At 48.0% G+C, this 21253-nt stretch overlaps 1 protein-coding gene across 1 annotated transcript in view; it reads right to left on the bottom strand.

The window, feature by feature from the left end:
* ZDHHC17 (zinc finger DHHC-type palmitoyltransferase 17) overlaps positions 1–21253 on the bottom strand; it is a 1301491-nt gene that overhangs the window by 713534 nt on the left and 566704 nt on the right. The window lies entirely within an intron of this gene.

The following is a 21253-nucleotide window of genomic DNA, read 5'->3' as shown; positions in this document are numbered from 1 at the left end:
GTAATCCAGGCCATAAAGAAGAGATGGCCTGAAGCCACTGACCTGGTCATAGAAAATGAGATCATCGAGTCAATGCTCAACACTGCTGAAGGAGGCCACAAAATCTCCAGACTCTATGAGACCTTGCTGCAGGGCACTACCAAGAATGAACTCAAATGCAAGGGTAGGTGGGAGACCGAATTCGGAATAGAGTTCGATGATAAAGCATGGGAGAAGATAACCCATTACCACAACAAAAATCTCTAGGAACGCCCGCCTACAGCTCATCCAACTATACGTTACCAACAGAGCCTACCTTACACCTGAAGCCATATCTAGGTTCAAAGGAGCCACAATCCAGACATGCCCCAAATGCAACATGCCGAAGGCTGGAATGACCCACATGTTCTGGGGTTGCCCTGCGGTTCAGAGGTTCTGGGCCCAGGAGAAGGAAAGGGTGGCAAATGCGGAGATAGTAGTCGAAATTCTCGACCCGGCAGCTTGCATATTGGGGAGCTACAGGCGGAGCAGCAAAAACAAGTCCCTTAATAAGCTCAAAGACTTAATATATATAACGGCGAAAAGACGCATAGCCATGGGTTGGAAAAGTGCAAAAGACCTAAGTGAAGCCCTCTGGTGGGCAGACCTCAAAAGATGGATATCTGCTGAGACTACTGCCTGGCAAACAGCAATCCAAGTGCAGAGATTAGACTCCAGCGAAGAACTACTCCGTTGGGTGGCATTAACTGTGCCATTGCTCCACCCAGCGGCGCAAGATAGCGCCTCAGATAGCACAGACAGTCCAGGCCCCATGGGGGCCAAAAAGAAGATTGAAGTTCCAACTGTGGTCTCGGAGGGAGTGCTCGGGGAGGGGGGCGGGGGCATGTTATATGTTTCTTTCGAACCACTCATATGGTAATGATTAATCAATGATCTTCTGCGTATAACATTGTTGTAAAGTTAATAAAGAAATAAAAAAAAAAAAATACTAAGCTAACTATCACCCAATCTCAATCACTCCTTTCCTGGGCAAACTCCTGAAAAAGCTGGCCATCTCTCAGCTTAATCTCCACACTGACTCTGTTAGTTGTCTCCATGACCATCAGTCTGACTTCAGAACTGCCAACTCGGAAACTGCTCTCCTGAACATCTGTGAAGACCTACTCTCCAACCTTGATTCCAACACCCCCTGTGTCCTCATCTTACTTTATCTCCCTTCTGCCTTTGGCACGGTCAGCCATGCCATCCTGCTCAGCCGTCTCCGTGATTACCTGGGCATCACCGATCAGGCCGTGGCTTGGTTAACTTCCTTCCTCTCCGATCGACCCTCCCAGGTACAACTTGGGTCCTTCCTCTATCTCTACCTGTGGTATTCTCCAAGGGTCTAACCTCTCTCCCTGGCTGTTCAAACAATACCTGGCTCTTCTTGCCCACTGCATTGGCGCCCTCAGTCCCAACTTTCAGTGCTATGCAGATGACAACACATTTTCAGGCTCCCTTCCGCCACCTTTTCACCTTCTCATCTCTGTCTGCTATAGAGGAGTGGTGTGCCGCCAATGATCTCTGCTTAATGCCCGAAAGACAGATTCTCCTCCTCGGCACACCTGCTCCATCCTTTCCTATCACTCTCTGGCCTGCCTCTCTTGGCCCTCACCCTGCTCCCACCTGTGAGGCTAAAAACCTCAGGCCATCTTCAACTCCACACTCTCCTCACATCTCTGACGTTTCTAAGATGTCACACTACCAGCTACACCTCCACAGAGGTATTCTTCCTTTCCTCTCCTTCCCCCAGAAGCTCACCGTCTCCAGAGCTCTGGTTCTCTCTAGGCTGGACTATTCCAACAGCCTCTTTCTAAATCTGCCTGCCTCTACTCTCTGCCCTCTGCAACTCATCCAAAACAGGACTGCAAGACTTGTCCTTGGCCTCAAGCCCAGGGATCGTATCTCTCCAGGACTGAAATCTCTGCACTGGCTCCCAGTGGCGGCGAGGATTAAGTTCAAAACACACTATTGCCCGCCAGGCCTTCTGGGGCCTCAATACCTTCAACTCTCTCTTTCTAAATATCTTTCATCATCGAGCTCTTTGTTCATTGTCCTCCAACTCCCTCAGGGTTAGTCGCTTCTCCAAGCTACAAGTTGGTGGTAGATCTCTTTCTTTGTCCAGGGCCTTCCTCTGGAACTGCCTCCCTGCCTCTCTGAAACTTGTGGAGAACCATCTCCAGTTCCGGAAGCACCTCAAGACCTTCCTCTTTGCTTCTGCCTGCTCTCCTCCTCTCCCTTACTGAACCCGATACTACCTCTGATCTAGGGCACAGATCCACACCTTGCCAGTTGCAAACCTGCACTGCCCCCGTGGCAACCCTTGCACTCGGGGGCTGTTTCTGTATTCCTACAGCCCCTTGACAGCACTTGAAACCAGATGTCTGCACTTACCCTTGCACTTGCCACCAGCTGGCTGCACTTTTTACTTATTTATTCTATCATTTCACTGTTTATCCTATGCACTGCTCCCATCCTCCTTCCCCCTGCACTTTTTCCCTTCCCTGCACAATCTCAATGTCACCTGGCCTAGTAAGATCGCTGTCTCCGTCTTCCCTCTGTTCCCTTCCCATGCCTCATTGCACCTTGAAACACTTGTGTATAGGCACGTTTTAAATGCCATATCATAGGAATAGACCGTTTAACCAAGGATACTTTTCATAAGTAGAGAGGACAATTCTAGGGTAAGAACGAACTCTGGCAGACTTGTATGAAAGGCAATCAGCAGTTCAAGGTATGTGAGGACCCATATACTTTTCAGAGGGGCAGTAGGCAACTTGAAGACAAGTATTAACCTTTTTGTAACCTATTCTATTTCAGAGATACAGTCACAACAGTAACTCATTTACAGTTATGTACTTTCAACACTTATGTTTTCAAGTCAGAAGCCTCATCTTTTAAAGTCCTTCCCTGTACTCCGGCTTTCCTGTTTTTAGTGAAACCCGATACACACTGGAACAACACCCCAGGAAGAAAAAGTGCCTCCTAGGTTTTAACTGAAAAACACTGTTTCCCCTTTCCCAGTGGTGTCTTAGTATGAGCAGGGATGGGATGAAGTTTGGAGTAGAAGGGGTGGCTGGAGAGGGGGCTTGGCAGACAATAGGTAGTTAAAGGGCTCTACTCCCCCATCTATGCGTGTTTGCCTTCTCCCATTGCATCCCCTCATGTCCCCTGACCTTATTTAAAACACTATACATTCAATGTTCCATCGTTTTCTTTGTATAAAAAAAGAATCTATTCATATGTGGTCAGTGCTATTATGAGGAATTGGTAGACAAATTGCAGCCATTTTTACAGTTGCTGATTCACATCTAGAGTTCCTCAAAATAGCCCTTGAACACTGACAAATATTTATATTTACAAAAAATGGTTTAACATGGATTTTTCAGTGTCTCGGTTTGTGGTCAGAGACCCTCTGTGTATGTGTATCTGTCCGCAGGAGAGCTGAAAGTGTCAGCTGCCTGTTGGCTTTAAAGGGAAAGCTGTGTGAGGCTTCCATGTACAAGGCCTGTGCGAGGCCACAGCCACCTCCCAACCTCATGTGGCTCTCTAGAGCACCCAGCAGCCCATCAGAAGCTGCAGGCCCCTTAATTGCTGCTTAACACTTTCTTTCTTCAAGAAGAGTTTTTAAGATGTTAGTGGACAGCGTAACTTGAGGGCGGACGTAACCCCTTGGGTTTTCATGAGGTTGGAAAGCTTGCTCAAGTATTTGGCTTCCAGGATTTTACACAGGTTATCATGTTCCCAGTGCAGACGCTTACCCACAAGAAAACAAGCACTTATTGGTATTTTGTTTTCCAGGGAATATTTCACTATAGATTGCTGGGTTTAAAAGGTGAGCACCTTTTATACTTTTCGAGCATTTGTATTGGAACATTTCCTCTCAGGTTATTTTTCTGGTGTTCATTACTTTTTATAAAAGTCCAATGCTCTTTTGTCTTGCACACTTCCGTCTAAGGGGAAGGTCAATTGAACTACATTTGTATATTTCACTTTAAGATATGTTCACTTACTGTGCGCATATTCATGGGTGCCAGCTTTTGATTTTCGCTATGGGGACAAAAGTTACCAAACATAGTGAAGCGAGAGAGCCGTGCTCATCCCCATTCAAAACACTTTTTACGGCACATGTTGCAGCAGGAATAAGAAAAAAGCCGTATGATTTACAGGCAGGTATAAACATAACGCATCTCAGCAACAATCACCTAACCTGCTGAGTTGCCTTTGAAAGATTCTGCTATGGGATTCCCTGATATTCCCACACCAGCCAAACAGTTTTGGTCTGCTCACCCCCTCCAATCAAGCCTCGGAGGGTACTTTAATGAGACACCCTTCTCATTTTGTAGTGAGCAGCACTTGATAAACAGTTATTATCGGCTTGGAGTTTATTTATATTGACAGTCCAAATAATCCTCATCTCCACCAAAGTGAGTGCTCCCCAGAAAATCCTTTTATCATGCCTTATCTGCTAAAATTAGAAGTCTGTACAACGTGCAAAGGTAGTTTTCACAAATCAAAGTCTTCATGGGAAGAAAAGAAAGGGCAGGGATGGGCAAAGAGTCCCTGAAAACGTGTGGCATAATTTACTACAATAATTTTGACTTGTAGAAATGTTAGATATTACTGGATTAACAGATTCATCTTTATTGTCCGGAAAGTGTTCATAACATCTTGCTCTAAGAGACATTACCCTTCTTATGCGTCCAATGAAACAATCAAATCATATTTGTGTTTTTATACTGAAAGAAAAAGTTATCTGAGTTTTTGAAGTGGGCAAATGGGAAAACACAAACACAGATCCTGAAACTTTTTGAAAACCCTGACAAAACACCCCCGGAAGTAAAAAATAGTAAACCCCTAAACCAGGAAACTGTACCTATAATATAGCATGAGTTTTCTCAGAGGAGGAAGGACACTAGTGGTTTAGGTGCCAGTTGTAGGCAGGTCAGGATCGGGTCCAGATACAGGAAAGTCACATTTCCAGAGAATCATCTTGAACAAGTAAGTATTGGCTTCAGAGTTAGTTTAAAGTGTTCAGGGACTTCATAGATGATTCCACCTGGACGAACGGTATGGGCGAACCGCCAAACTCAGGAATCACCCACTCAACCTCACAGGATGAACACAAGACTTAAGGGACGCATTACCCAAGCTAACACAGTACCTTGACAGAAAAGAAGAGCTTCTGGATGGATGGCTTCACAATGCAGCAGCACAGAACCTGGACCCTGGAATCTTGGTCTGGTGATAAGAAACAAAACTTGGTTGAGACCTTGCAACAGCAGTCAGAAAAGGCTTCCAAAGGATTTTTCAAGGCTTCTCACGGTTCAGTGGTATTGGCTCACTTTTACAGGAACCAGATGAAGAACTAATATCGCCAGTCAAATCTCTTTACTCTCTCAGTCCTGCACTCTGGTGAGGGGACTTCAGCGATTCGAATCGTGTCTCTGGAGGTCCAGCAGGAGTGCACCAAAGTTTCAGTAGGAATCAGGCTTCGGAAGATGTTTCACTGTACTCAGGCTAGAGGGCCCCTGGTATTGGCAGTTTACAGCCATGTAAGGTCGCAGTATGTCGAGGGTTGGCTCATTTTGCAGGTCTTCTTGAGACTAGTGGGTCTCACTAGCTTCTGGGTAGGAGTTGTCATTTTCAGGACCTCGAGGTCAGATGGAAGGAAGGGTTATATAGGGCTCTGGTTACACAGCAGGCTCTCTGGTCGCTGGAAATCAGACATTGTTTCTTCATCTTCCTTTCCAGATTCAGATCCAGTGGCCGGCTTGTCAGCAGCTTCCAGGATCGGAGTCTTTATTAGGAACTAAATCATAACTTCTGCAAACTCTTCTTGCAGTTTACAGAAAGGGGGCTTCTGGCTGTCCAATCAGGACAGCCAGCTCCCTAGTAGGAACTGGTTCCTTTCAGGCAAGGTGAAAGACAAAGTGCTGCAGAGTTTTGGAATCCTCCCTCGCTTCCTGCCTTCGAAGACACACTCGAGCCTCAGCGGGGAATACAAAGGACTCCCGCCGAAGACAAAACTACAACAAAGAGCTTTCCTGCCTATGATGGCAGAATAAGACCTAAGAAAGAACAAGGATACTTAAAAATGGCAAAAAAGAAGGAGTCACCGTTCTAGCAGAATGGTGACCCACCTATGCATTACCGTGGCTTATTTGACAGCCTGTGAGTAATAACTAAAAAGTAATGAAGGTAAAACCACTGCAACCAGCCATTCAAGTCAACTTGCAATTTTAACAAAAAAATGTTACTAGATAAGTGAGAACGGGAATGTCTTAGTTACTTACCTGTAAATGCATTTCTCCAGCATTGGTAGCTTTCATAGATTCACATGGTTGAACATTCCCATTCGTCAGACTGAGCATCCTCGTTAATTTTAATAATTATAAACTACATAAAAACTTAAGGAAATGCTACACACCTAGCCGTACAGAGCCTGTGTAGCCTCATTTCTGCAGTCCCTCGACCTCCTTTGGTCCTTTTAGACCCTACCCAATGAGGTGGCAGGCCTTAAGCTCCACCCCAGTCAACCATCTTTGAACCGAGTAGGCTGGCAGTTGATGACTGACTAGAGAAAAAGAAGACACCACTCCCCAGGGGAGGAGGCCGGGCGCATGTGAATCTATGAAAGATACCAATGCTGGGGAAATACAGTTACAGGTAAGTAACTAAAACTTCTCCAGCATTGGATCCGTCATAGATTCACATGCCTGAACAGAATACCAAGCAGCTAAAAGTAGTATGAACATGTTTGATAGCAAGACGTTTGTATTACAGGGCCTGTGGTAGCGGCCCTGTAGTTATGGTTAAGTTGCTCAACTCATTGAAAGAGCACTTTTTGGGCAGCTTATAACTGACCCCCATACCCCTGAACAAATCCTCACCAAACTTTGCAAAAAAAAGTATATGGTCTCAGAATTATTTAGCGCAGTTTGGTGCAGTTTTGGTCCAGGGGGGTAGGCAAAGTTGTAGGGTGGGTCCCAACATGTGGTGAAATACTCAGAGGCAATGGAAAAATCTTTTGCACGCTCCTACACCCCAAATTGCTGGATGGATTTTTACCAGATTTGCACCAGGAGCAGCAGCTTGGTCCCTAAAGTGTGCTTTTGTAAATTTGGTGTAAATCTGTCCAGTAGTTTTTTTTTCTAATTACCAAAAAGTAGGTTAAAAAAGAAAATGCGATATCTGGATTCGGTCCGCTGACTCATTTCCTGATTCGGGGTCCACGGACGCCTCTGGACCAATCGCAAAGCGGTGTGATGTTTGCAGACATACTTGCTCGCTGATTGGTCAATTAAAAAAGGGAAGTGCGTCAAACCTTTTTAAACGGCAGCCATGTTGGATTCTAGAACAGCACCCGTAGTTGGCAGACATCGCAGTAAAAACAAAAAATATTGCACTTGTCAAACTAATTAAACTATCTCTGGAGAGGTGAGGGGTGATTAGGATGGGTTGGGACATGGCCATAACATGCCAAAAATCAGGTGTTTTTTCTTCTACGAAGTCCGTGAACATCTAAGATGTTCGGGGATATCCATGCATATTTCTGCATTACAGGGTCAGTGAAAAGTAGTTTTTGGATGGCTTATAACTTTGGCGCCACTTAATGAAACGGTGCAATCTGATTTTAGACCCGACCCCGAATGGTTCTGCAAAGTCTGGTGTGTTTATGCCAAGAGGGAGCAAAATTAGAATAGGGTCCCAAATCATTTCAAAGGCTTATAATGTGGTGCAGTTTGACAAGCCTGCACAAAAGTTTGCAAAAAGATTTTAGAGCCAGATTTGAATGTTCTTGCAAAGTTTGGTGGGATTTTGTTAATAGGGTGTAAAATTATAATCGAGGGTCTCAACATTTTTAGATGGCTTATAACTTTGTTGGCATTTGACGAATCTGCACAAGAGTTTTCAGAAAGATTATAGACTCAACCTTGAATATTTATGCAAAGTCTGAATGGATTTCATCAAATAGGGGCTAAGTGCTATGACAATTTTTTGTACCTACATTTCAAAAACTAAAACGTGGACGATTTGCAGCAAACGCATGCAAGCAGCCTTGTCAAGGACCCGAAAGCATGGTTTTGCAAAGGTGTCAGAGTTTTTGGGGAAAAGTGTCATTATGTAGGTGCAAAAAAATTATAGGTTACTCACCGTAGTGACTAACTTGCTCTTAGTCCATAGTCCCCTTTCCTCCATACTGTATGGGCGTCCCTTCTAAGGGACGGGAGATGGAACCTTTTTCACCAGAAAAAAAACCTTCCCCTTTAAATTTAGAGGCGAGAGGCCCAGGGAGTATGCGCTGCCCTGACTCCGCCCTCCTGTGCCACACCTCAGTCCCCATTGACGCGTCAACAATAATTTAACATTGCCTAATGACACCAGTATTATTAGGGGGGGTTGGGACGGCGTATGGAGGAAAGGGGACTATGGACTAAGAGTACGTCAGTCACTACGGTGAGTAACTTATAATTACTCTTACGTCCCGTCCCCTTTCCTCCATACTGTATGGGCGATTACAACTGATTGTAGCCCCAGGGTGTAGAGGAGACCCTCCTTAAGCAAATGGGTTCCTGAGAAGCGCCTGCCCGAAAGCCGCATCAGATCTAGAGCTGGCATCCAAACAGTAATGCTTGCAGAAAGCCGAGGGAGAGGCCCAAGCAGTCGCCCCGCTCATGACTTGCCAAGGGACATGGCGCTGGAATGCGATGGACGTTGCCTTGGCTCCGACTGTGGGCATGCATGTCGGCCGGGAGCGGTTTGTGCTGGCCCTCATACGCTTCCTTGATGGCAGAGACCATCCAGCGGGATATGGAAGCCTTAGAGGCCCGATAGCCTGGCATTGAGCTGCCAAAAGTGACAAACAGGGTGTCCGACTTGCGGATGCCCTTGGTCCTGTCCAAGTACAATTTTAGGGCACGCCGGACGTCCAGGCAGTGCGGCACTCTCTGTGCTTCGTCCTTGGGGTCGGGAAAGAACTTCGGAAGGACTATTTCTTTGTTCAAGTGAAATGAGGATGGAACCTTGGGCAGAAATGCAGGATGCATCCGCATGACTACCTTGTCATTGTGAAAGGTGGTATACGGTTCAGAGGCGACCAGCGCCTGAATCTCGCTGACTCTGCGAGCCGAGGTAAGACCGACTAGTAAGGCCGTCTTGATGGTGACCAGACTGATGTCCACGGACGCCATGGGCTCAAATGATTTGTGCGCCAGGGCACCCAGGACTATGTTAAGGTCCCACACGGGGTGTGGTCTCTTGACGGGCAGAGCCTAGCGAGACCAGTCAGATGTTTCTTGACAATAGGGTTGGAGGAGAAGAAAGTGCCCCTCTCCAAGTTCCTATATGCCCCAATGACTGCAAGGTATGTACAGCAGGTGTCCACCTGTACACCCGAATGAGCGAGGTGAAGGAGAGCACATCGTCCAAATTGCAGGCCAAGGGGTCAATTCCCTCGGAGTCTGCCCAGTGGCAGAACCTGGTCCATTTGCTCCTGTACCGGGCCCTGGTGGCTTTGCTCCCGGCGCCCTGTATGATCTCCAGATTGGACTGGGAGAGGCTAAGGTGCCGAAGCGTTACCTGTTCAGGTACCAAGCTATGAGGGCTAGTTTCCTTGGCGCGGGGTGGATGATTCTGTCCCCCTGCTATGCCAGAAGATGTGCTGGGCCTGTCGGGAAGTGTATAGGGGCACCTACGATAGGCTGAGGAGCTCCGAAAACCATGGTCTGGCCGGCCACCATGGAGCAATCAGAATGATGAGTCTGCGCGACTCCTTGATTTTGCAAATTACCCTGTGGATCAGGGGAGTGGGTGGAAAGGCGCAGGCCTTCATGCTGGTCCACTTGAAGTGAAATGCGTCGCCCAGACAGCCGGGACCCTGACCCTGCCAGGATGCGAACTGTGGGCACTTCTTGTTGTGCCAGGTGGCAAAGAGATCTACTTGATGGTGACCCCACCTGTTGAAGATCTCCTGATGAACGAGGTCGTTTAGCTGCCACTCGTAGCTGTCTCCTCCCAGCCTGCTGAGCCTGTCCACCTCCAGGTTGGATTTCCCTAGGAGGTGGACTGCTGAGAGGAACATTTTGTTTTCCAAGGCCCATTCCCACATGCTGATCGCCAGTCTGCACAGAGGAGGGGATCTGGTGCCTCCCTGCTTGTTGACATAGTACATGCTGGTCGAGTTGTCTGTCTGGATGAGGACAACCTTGCCCTTGAGAAGTGGTAGGTATGCTTTGAGCGCTAGCCAGATGGCGTTCAGCTCCAACCAATTGATGTGGTATTCCTGCTCCTGTCGAGTCCAGGCGCTGTGGACCGAGAGATCGTCCAGGGTGGCTCGCCAGCCCTCGAGAGAGGAGTCTGTGGTGATGGTGGCCTGCGGAGAGGGTGGTCGAAAGGGCTTGCCCGTCCGTAGGTTGCCATCCGTGGACCACCAAGTTAGGTCCGGGAAGAGAGATGGAGGAATGGTGATCGTCTCGGATTGCTAGCCCCGCTCCCGATTCCATGAGGTTGCGAAGTGCAGCTGAATCCTTCTCATCCTTAATCTCGTATGCGGCACAGCTAACAGAACCGCCGCTAGTAGACCCAGGAGATGTTGGTACCACCATGCCGAGGTCCCCTCTCTGCTGAGGAAGTGGGCGGTGGCCTTCTAATGGCCGAGATCTTGTCTTCCAATGGGAAGACCCTCTCGGAGCACGTGTCCAAAATGAGTCCCAGGAATGTCCAAATCTGCGTAGGGAGCAGCTGTGACTTCTTGAGGTGGAGCGGTGGTGAACCGCTTCCGGAGATGTAGCCCTCACGAGCCAGTCGTCGTGGTATGGGTAGATGTGGAGGCCCTGCTCTCTGAGGAGGGCTGCTACAGCATTCATGAGTCTGGTAAAGACCCTGGGGGCTGATTTGAGGCCAAACGGAAGGACTTTGTATTGAAAATGGTAGCCCATGATCCTGAACAGCAGGAAAGAACAATGGGGCTGCCAAATCGGGACGTGTAGGTAAGCGTCCTTCAGGTCCAGGGAGCACATCCAGTCTTCCTTGTCCAATGCCTCCGCTATAAAAGCTGGCATAACCATCTTGAATTTTTGCAGGGGTACGGAGAGGTTGAGGGTGGAAAGTTCCAGCACAACTCTCAGGCCCGCCTGGTTCTTTTTCTGAAGGGTGAAAATCCTGGAGTAAAAGCCAAAGCCTCGCTGGGAGACTGGAACTTCCTCCAGTACCTGGCTCTCTAGGAGTGACCGGATCTCCATCAAAAGAGTTGCTGCCCCAACTTGTGGGAGTGGAGGAGGGGGGGGGGGAAGAGGATGGGATAGGAAGGTGGTACCCCGTGGATACTACAGAGAGGATCCAGGGGTCCGTGAAATTCTGGCACCAGACTTGTGCATGGAAAGCAAGCCTGCCCCCCACCAGAGACACGTGGACCCAAAGGGGCATGTCATGTCTTCTTTTCCTCGGAGGCTGAGGAGGAGGACTGGAAAAATCCCTTACTCCCCCCCCCCACCCCCTTTTTGTTGTTTGCGCCGGTTCAGAGACGGCGAGCAGTCCGGCTGCCTAGATCTGCGTTCCTGGAAGCCACTGAACCCTCCCATAGGTACGAGCCTTCTCCGAGCGCTGCTGAGATTGGTGTACGATTTTGGCATGGTCTTATTAAGAATGGATAAAGACTGCCATTTGTGAGCTGTTCTTCCATTCCTCGACGGACGAAGAGCTGGACAAAAAGAAGAGGTCCCCCCCTCGAACGAAGATCTAGAATGCGCTCCTGGACATCCGGGTTGAACTTCGTTGCCCGAGCCAGGTTGTTCTCATGTCCGTGGCAATGCAAATGGCACGGACTGAGGTATTGATATGAGCCTCTGTGGATTCCATGAGGTCCTGCGCCACGAGCTTGGCTTCCGCTAGACCCGCCTTGAAGCGAGATTGGAATTGGGCGGGGAGTTCTGGGAGGATGTCCGCAATTTCCCGCCATAACCGTTGGTTGGAGTAGATCTTCTTGCTGTACGCCTCCAACATCTTCTCCTTGCCTAGCAGTGCCGCAGAGGAGGAGACTGAGGACGACGGAGGCTTGGAGTATAGTGATGCCTCAGCAATCACAGAGGAGTGTGGCTGAGGATGGGTCGAGAGCAAGAGTGTATCCACCGCCATCTGCCTGTACTTGGCGTCCAGGCGTCTGTTGACCGGCTTGACTGAGTGGGGCTTGAGCCAACCCTTCTTGGCCAGGGAGAGTACATTGGTTTGCAGTGGAATCCCTGTGCTGGCAGGCGGGCGCCTCGTGAGGACTTCGGCCAGAACCCCCTCTGCTGGCTGTTCGACCTTGGGTTGGGGGGAGGCCCAGGTACTCCGCCAGGCCAGCAAGACGTTCATGGAAGGCCCTGGCTGAGGATGGCATGTCCGGATCACTGTCCTCGTCCGTATCCTGTGGATCTGGAGGATCTTGTGGAGGAGGAGGGGTAGATGGCGCCGGAGGCTGGGGTACAGGGACGCAGCCATAGGCTGAGGAGGCGGCAGAGGTTGCAGATTTGGCTGTGGAGCCAGAGGAGGCGGCTGCACCAGGGCCTGGGGACCCGATGAAGGCAACTGTGGTGCCTCTAGCATGGCAGGGAGGACTTCCCTGACTGCGTCTTTTATGATAACCCCCATCTGAGGAGACCTCATGAGGCCGAGAAACTTCTTGAAGAGCACCTCCTCACTGCCCAAAGAGGTAGCAGGTGGTACCGACAGGGTAGCGGGGGGCTGCTGGAGCCACTGCATACCCAGTGCGTATGGACACAAAGGAAAGCTGCCCTGCGCAAATGAAGGGTAGACTGTAGGCTATGTACCGGTTTGAGGCCAGTCCCACCTCGACACTCGTTCTCCACCGAATTCGTGGAATGGTGTCGGACGGGTGCCCCTTTCTGGCGCCACAGCCTTTTTGTCGAGCTGCCTGCCACGTGTTGCTCGGGCCGCCGGGCCCGGCCAAAGACACTTGCGTGTGGATCACGAGGCCTACCCTGCTCCTCAGGCCTTGGCCCGGTAGGTGTAACACCCTTGACCCGGGGGTCAGTAGAGCTGCATTTAGGTGCCCCCTCGGATGTACTGCCAGTAACAGGGCGTGGCCCCTCGGACATGTTGCCGGTAATAGGTCGTAGCACCTCGGCCATTGTGCCGGTGACAGGCTGTAGCCCCTCGGGCATAGACCCGGTACAAGAACCCTCCGGTCCCTCAACATTGCGCCCGGGAGGATCCGAGGACCCATCAACCCGAAGGCCGGTAGATGTAGAAGCCTCAGGGCACGCGCCGTCAGAAGGACCTGGCAGGTCCCTCCCGCGCGGAAGAGTCCCTGGGAAGGAGCCTCCCTTGCGGGTGCGTTAGATAATAGAGGTCCTACCTGGAGCTTAGTTCGATGCTTCACAAAGTTCTTGAGATCCTCTGGAAGAGCTCCCTCCACCTGGCTAGTCTGTTCCTCAGCGCCTTTGAGGACAGAGAGTCACACGCCAAACACGATTGCCAACCGTGGTCTGAACCAAGGCAACGTAGGCAGAGGGGATCGAGTCTGAATTTGGGAAGAGCCCGTTGCAGGATGGACACCTGCTGAACCCTGTGGAAGTTGGGGACGCCCGAGGACCGAGTACCTGAAAGATAAAAAGGCAACGAGATGAAGTATCCGCACGTGGAATAACATGGCCAAAGCCAAACCCAGAAGTGCTGGTGAATTCAGCCCGTTCCTGTTGATGCGGAAAAGGGGACTGAGATGTGGCGCCGGAGGGCAGAGTCAGGGCAGCGCATGCTCCCTGGGCGGCGCCACTGCGTGCCACTACATTTTAAGGGGAAGAAGGTTTTTTTCTGGTGAAAAAGGTTCAGTCTCCCGTCCCTTGGAAGGGACTCCCATACAGTATGGAGGAAAGGGGACGGGACATAAGAGTATAGTGATGTGCTTTTGGTGACTGAGGTATATCCTGTGGCCATGGGCAGTGGCCAGATTTTCCGGGCCATGACCCGGACAATCTGGCTACTGGCCATGACCACGAAGGACAAGCAATGGGGTTAAAGTGGCCATGGTCACATGGTCCAGGGATCGGCTATGTGGTTAGGTTTTTAAAAAAATCTAGATAGGTTTAAATAGGAAAAGAAATTCTGCTCATGGCTACAGCCGAAGTGCTGGACAAGATTGCAGCAAACATTTGCGAGGAGCACCAGCAAGGACCTCAAAGCATGGTTTTGTAAATCTGTCCTGCGTTCTATTTTTTTCTAAAGTGTCAAAATTTAAGTACAAGAAAGAACTAGTCATATTTTTTGTGCCTGGGCAATGGCCCTGGCCCCGAGCACGTGCAGCATGGCCGAAGCCCTAATGGAGAAATACATTGCGCATGCAGCTGCAGCCTAAAGTGCTGGACTGGTTTACAACAAGCCTGCGCGAGGAGCATCAGCAAGGACCTGAAATCATGCTTTTCCAAATCTGTCCTGTGTTTTACTTTTTTCAAAGTGTAAAAAAGTAAGTACAAAAATAGTGATAGAACTGCTACCTGGGCAAGTGGCCTGGCCTTGGCAAGGACAAATGTCTACTCTGATTTGTCTACTGGGAACGTGACATGGCCGAAGCACATGCCCCATGGATTGTGGAGATTGGCCACGGCTTCGAGCCTTGAGCACTGGCTATTGGTCACATTATAAGGGTATAGCAGACACTGAACTAGGATGCAGGGTAAGTGCCGTGGATAACGGGGGTGGTTTGGTGGGGCTGGGGTCATGGTCAAGCCTCATGCCCTAGGCAATTCAACCATGACATGCATCCCCAGCATGCACTGATGACACACATCAGTATGCGTTGCAGAAAATATGTTTGTTGAAGGAGGTTTACAGTGCTTTCATTTATATTAAAAGAGGAATTATTAATAACATATGCTGTGAGGTAACATGAAACATTTTCACTCATTTCAAATTCACAGAAAAAAAACATTGTTAAAAGGACCCCATAAATTCCCCAGTTAGGGTAAGCTAAGCAACCATAACTTGCGCCACTACGGTGCACTGCCAAGACTAACACCCAGGACATCAAAGATGACATCACAAATGTCATTGATAACATCACATATGAAATTAATTTTGATGAAGTCCCCACAAGGGGTTAGGTTTATAATGTTGTTAAAAAGATGTTAGGGGTGATCGGGAGACCCATCATGAACTACTTAACCTCTTAACTGCCATGGGTTCCCCGCCCCCCAGTGCAAAGGCCTTTTTTGGTGATTTCGGTATGTCGCCATTCAATGGCTTGTAACGTTTTAGTTACATGAGATATCTCAGCCAAATTTGGCCCCTTTTTCCCCGCAGATGAATCCTAGTTTGCTGTAGGGGGGGTGAGAAAACCAAAAAGGGAAAAAGGAAAAAAAAGGAAAAAAAAAAAAAAGGGAGAAAATGTTGTCTTTTTTCAAAAAATGCTAATAAAATGATGTACAAATAAACCTGTGGTGTTTTCCTTTTAAGGAGCTAGGAACAATAAGATTGCTGTGCTGAATCCCCCATTTTCCTGGCTTTCAAGAACAGGTTGAGTGGAAACATTTTTTTGATTTTGATATGGTTATCAACCGTTTTGTGAGAGGTAGGCGATTCTGGCCTTTTTCCAAATGGACATGCGTGGACGGAATGGAAGTAAATGGTACGAAAGCTGAATGGCAGTAAAGAAAGGCATACATTTCTGAAAGGTAGACAAAATTCCAAGTTTAAGAAGGGGTGATTTGAGCAGGTCAGGCAACAACTATGTAAGGAAAAATTCCATAGTTTGGGGAAAAAGCGGGAAAATGAAAGGGTATGTGGTGGACATGGATGGCCTGATACGGCAATGGCTTCTATGAATTTTAAGAAAAACAAACAATGCTCTGCTACATTCCCCCGACTCTTGCAGTTAGGAAATCACACATTTTTTTGTAATGTTTCACAAAACAAGCAATACCACAAGCCAAAAACGGAGCCATGGTACACAGGAGTTTTATGCTTACGGCCTGAACAGACTTACTTAGCATGTGTAAATCAGGAAAACAAATGTGGTGAGGAAGTGCAAGCATACACTTTTTGAAAGAAGACAGGCAGACCGACCTTTTCAAGGGTAGGTGACTTGTGCAGGTTACAAAAGTGTATAGTGCCTAAAGCAGCGACTAAATGTAGGTCACATTTGGGAAATGAAAGGGTTGTGTGAGCAGCAGCAAATGGATCCAAACGTTATGAAAACCAGGCAAACAACAAATGTCATACCTTCCCGCGTTCCTACAGGTGTCCCGACGAAAACGATACCTCACATGTGTGGCTGTACCTACCTGGGCGCGAAGGGGAAAGCCGAAAACACGGGTAACCCCAAGTCTTTCGGCACAGCATAATTTGAGGAATTCTGCTCATGCGCACACCCTACAGATTTGGGCCTAGGGTGTCCAAGCCACCAAGGAAAACAGGGAACCCCATGCATTTCTGAAAAGAGGACACCCGTGGGAATCCGCAGAGGTCTGACTTGCGCAAATTGGCCCAGAATGTATTACCCAGAACCCCCGGTTTCAAAAAGGTCTTCGACAGTAGAAGGAAAGTGAAAGGAGGCTTGAGCCCAACTAAGGGAAGCCTATGAAGGTGTGATTGAAGCTTGGGGAAGGGAACCCCACAACTTGTGATTTAAAGGTTTGAGCCCAGCGGAGGGGAATCTGTACTGAATTGTGGTAACCAGAAGGAAACAAACTTTTGTTGAACTGTATTACAGGCTAAAAGGTGGCCTGGAGTAAGAGAAAGCCGAGAGGTCCTGCAGATGAACTAGTGAATTTTCGTAGAAGGCCAAGTGGGGCCTGGCCATGAAAAAAAACTGTATCCTTGTGTCCCAAGTCAGAGTGTGTCACAAGATCTAAGTGTGCCACCTTACCCCGTACTACAAAAATGTCGGGAAGGGTGTTTACTCAGCCATACTGACATTTCTTTTGAACACTGATTTTCCTTTTTGCATTACATATTCCCTTTACACATTTATTGTATTAGAAAGAGGGCAGGCATTAGGTTTATTAGTATAGGCCATTTTATTTTGACTAAGGACTGACTAGGACTGCATTTTCTTTTTGTTTGATGGTCGAGAATACTTCCATCTTAGTTATAGGGCAAGATAGGAGTTTTCCAACCCCTTTTTAACCATTAATAAAATGTATTGAAACGTGCAGCTCGTGTCAGTGTCTACTTGTGATACCATAGATCCCTCACATATGGTGTCAGTGGTAGGATATGACTCAATTGAAAGAAGTTGGGGAACCATAACATTTCTGAAACTTCAAAAACGAGCCTCAAAACCCACTATCACAAAAGAGTATCGGCTTTGATATATGCAGCAGCAGAGAGGCTACCATCCATCCAGGGAAAAGAGAACTGATTTGCACTGACTTTGTTCTAATACTCCACTCCCCGTGGTTATGTTATGTTAGTCTGGCACCAACATCTGGTTTAGCCTGGAAATTTGGTCTGGATGTACTTGCAGGAGTTATAGATGCAGACTTTAGTGGAGACTTAAAAGTACTCTTGCAAAATCATGGAGAAATCACTTTTGGGATACGTCCTGGGCATAGTATTGCACAGGGAATTGCTAGAGTACCGATCGCCCTCTGCGTCACATAGGACACCAACGCTACCATCGCTGGAAGCTCACTCCACATAAAAGGTGGCTTCAGCCTGCATGGCGTGGTGGGCCCAGCGTTTTGTTTCACAGTCCTTCAAAGTTTTAGGACGAAACCACTTGCCGGATTGGCAGTGTTTTTCGGGGTTGGTCTCTAGGAAGAAAGACAATATTATTGAAAGGGGAGGTTTCCCCTGGAGAGTTGGGCTTCTTGTGCTTTGTCACGAGGACCGATTCCCAATCGTCTGGATCTGTGTCGGGTGCATCTGGTTCTTCGGCATATGTGTCCGTCACCGAAAACACCCTTACAGGATCATCCAGTTCCCTTGGGTCTTCGGTGGGGTCATCAGGCAATTCAGAGGCCAAGATGACGAATAGCGCTCTGGGTTCTTTGAGGTGAAGATAGTAGTAGGGAGGGAGAATGTCTACTTCTCTGGGGCCTGGGTGACCCACTCTACTGTGATTGGTGCCTCTGGTGACTACTAACAGACTATAGCTGTCTAGGTGTGTGAATGGTGCGGGATGCAGACTCTCGGGGACCTGCTTCTGGTGCTGCCTGCTGGAGACCTGCTTCGCGAGGGTCTTCCTTTATCTTGTCCTAGTAGGGTAGCAAGCAGCCTTGCTCGTTGTCACCTCTGAAACTCTTCCATTATTCTGTGCCTGGACTGCATCAGAGTCAGGTCGAATGGCTCTGCGTTGTCCTCCATGATTGGCTGCCAGTGTGGAATATGCTCCTTAGGCTGCACTGGATTTGGTCCCTCCCCTTCTGAAATCGCATCCTGTATGATGTCTGGCAATTCGGCCATCTCTGTTATAGGTGACAGCTGTGCTGTTCCTTCCAACTGCAGAGCCTATGTTTCCACTGCAACCAAAACATCCTCTGGCTGTATTACTTGCACAGGAGGCACCTTGATGTCCGTTGTCATGGATAATAGAGTGTAGTTGACTGACTTTTTCTGCTGCTTTTGGTTATCCGTCGACAACTGAGATATTTGCGGATGAGTGCTTACACAATGTTTTTGTCAACGAGGTAATGGCTTTCTTGGTCGACAATGATTTTTCTCTTGACGGGCTAGGCGTTTTAGACGGCGGGAGGCAGCTCGTAGACAGTGAAGAGTGTCTAGGTGTGGACGAGGCCCCTATGGATGACCGCTCCGGCGTCAAAGAGGCAACTTTACGCTCTTTACCTTTTCTGTGAAGGTCTTCATTAGGCACGCTTTATGAAGCTTTTTCCGGCCCCAGAGTGGACTTTTCACTCCTGTTCTTTGCCTTCGGGGGTGGAGACTCTGTCCTGTCCACTGATCGATCTCTCCTCTTTGGAACTTGCTTCTCAGTCAGTCTGGTGGAGGTTGAAGGTGCAGTCTTCGAAGATTTGTCAGAAGACATTTGCCTACATTCTAGATGTAGCAGGAGTCTTCTAGGTCTGTCCTCCAGAGTTTTTTTTTTTTTTTAGGAGACTGACAGATTTTGCTTGACTTGATTTCACGAGGATAGAGGCAATAAATGAAATATTTGTTATGGTTCTAATAAAAATGACCCTTTGCCAAATTTGCTGCAGTCCATGAAGAGGGAGATTGTCTCCTTGGCAGCCTGCATTTCTGACTCAGTGTTAGGGAGATTTTTCATTTTCTGTGCTAATACCCTTTAACCTGAGAGACCCCCCAGTACTTTTGCTGGACTGACTTTCCTGAGTGAATGGAACCATTTACCACTCACTTATTCTTTCTGACTGGGTTTTTGATTCTTACTTTTTACTGGAGTTTGGCCAACTCCATAGGCATCTGCTTTTTGCTTAATGACACAGCACCCTCTGTTTGAAGCATCACTGAGGAGTCCCTTGGACTTCTCTTATTTTTAAATACATTTTCTTGTGAGAACTACAGTTCCCAGCAATAGTAAGAACCTTTATCTTACTTACCTTTTCTTTTGTGGGTTCAGCACACACCACCGTATGTGGGGTGTTTGGAGGTTACATAGTAATTCCTTATCCCACTTCTCATGTTTGTTACAGTGATTAACTTAAAAGGCTGGTGGTAGTGGTTACCTTTTAACTATGTTTTTTGCAAGTTACTAGCAGGCCGCAGTACAGCACCCTTGGGTAACAACTTTCTCAACATGGCCCCTTTCAGCTTTTTTGCCATGGTCAGGTCCTTCTTGGCTTATACTCTATGCTTTAAAATAGATTTGAGTCCTTTGTGAGTTTTGATTTGGCGGGCTTCACCCCTGAAGCCCGCCCTGGCTCCAGTGTGTCTGGCAAGGCAGGAAGTGAGCGAGGAGCCCGGAACTTGGCTGTCCTTTGTAGGTATGCATGGATGAAACCAGTTCTAAATTGGTGGCTGGCTCTCCTGGAGGTCAATTTTCTACAGGGCTAAACCCCCCACACACATGGGCTATGATGGGAACAGTGTTGAACAACAACAATTTATTTGGCTCTTTGTCCTTCCTGTCCCAATTGTTGTTTCTGGGTTTTTTACTAAAAATATTTTTGTGTTGTGTATATTGTATTGTAAAATGTGCATATGTTTTTATGTTTTTTACAAGTGTGTCATGAATTTGTTGCTTTGAATTAATAATAATAAAATAGTTTGATATGTGAGATAGGGTCGGACATACACCTTGTATTTTTTTCAAAGGTTTTTTTGTCCAGGTACTGACTTTTTTCTGTTGGTATATATGAGCGTGGTGTTACTATATGTATACCCTTCCTTTTTTTGAGATTGAAGATTATCATATCTCCTGGAGGTCAGCCACCCCACTCAGGCTACTGACAGCTCCATGACCATCAATGAATGGGATCACGCATAAAAAGCAAGTATTTTGGGACTTCGTCCAGAGTCGACCACTGGAACAAGGAATCCAAATCAGAAGACTAGCAGAGGTGCCAGCCGCACCATTCCAGGACCGCAGAAGCACGAGCGAAGCCTTGCAGCTGTGCAGACACCGATTTCACATTGACGGGGAAGATCTGCCAAGCACAACTTCCTCCCTTATGCTGGTGGGACCAACTAGCCTCAATACCTTTTTCATTTTGGGCCATATCCCCAGTTGCTGTGACTTTCCTGAGCTGCAGAATCTCAAAGCCCGGGGTACCTAGACCATCACTGAGTGCATCGTCTTCCGAAGATCAAATCTGGCTGAAACTGTGCAGGCATCCATGTGGACCTCAAGAGGCAGGAATTCCTCACCAAAAGTCCCCTCACCAGTGTTCACCACTGAGTAATCGAGGATAATCCAACCAGTGATATTTGCTGCTTCTTGGCGCTAAGAAAAAGGGACCAAAACCACAGCTGCTGGACTGAGCTAAATCCATTGTGGCCTGCCTGAGGTACTCTTGTTCGTCACCACGACCAAGGAGCAGGGATCGGGGTCTGCAACGCTGAACCAAGAAGGAAGCCAGCTACAATTCCTTCTTCACTTTCAAGGTACTGCGGGGCTTGGGTTGTAATTACCTTGTGCCATTTACAGTGCTTCCTGGCTTGGAAAGTGCCGTTTTCTTCAACTGAGGGTTGACCTCAACTCTTTTGTGCAGGCCTTGCAGCTTGTGCACTATCAGGTAGGCTCCCCTTGAGCTTATGCATTTCTTCAAGAACCACTGACTGGTTAATTAACTTTTCCTCTCGAGATTATCAGAACTGGAAC

The sequence above is a fragment of the Ambystoma mexicanum genome, chromosome 12, assembly GCF_040938575.1.
Source record: "Ambystoma mexicanum isolate Mex_15411 chromosome 12, UKY_AmexF1_1, whole genome shotgun sequence".
Lineage (NCBI taxonomy): Eukaryota > Metazoa > Chordata > Amphibia > Caudata > Ambystomatidae > Ambystoma > Ambystoma mexicanum.
This window is presented reverse-complemented; position numbering and strand designations above follow the sequence as displayed.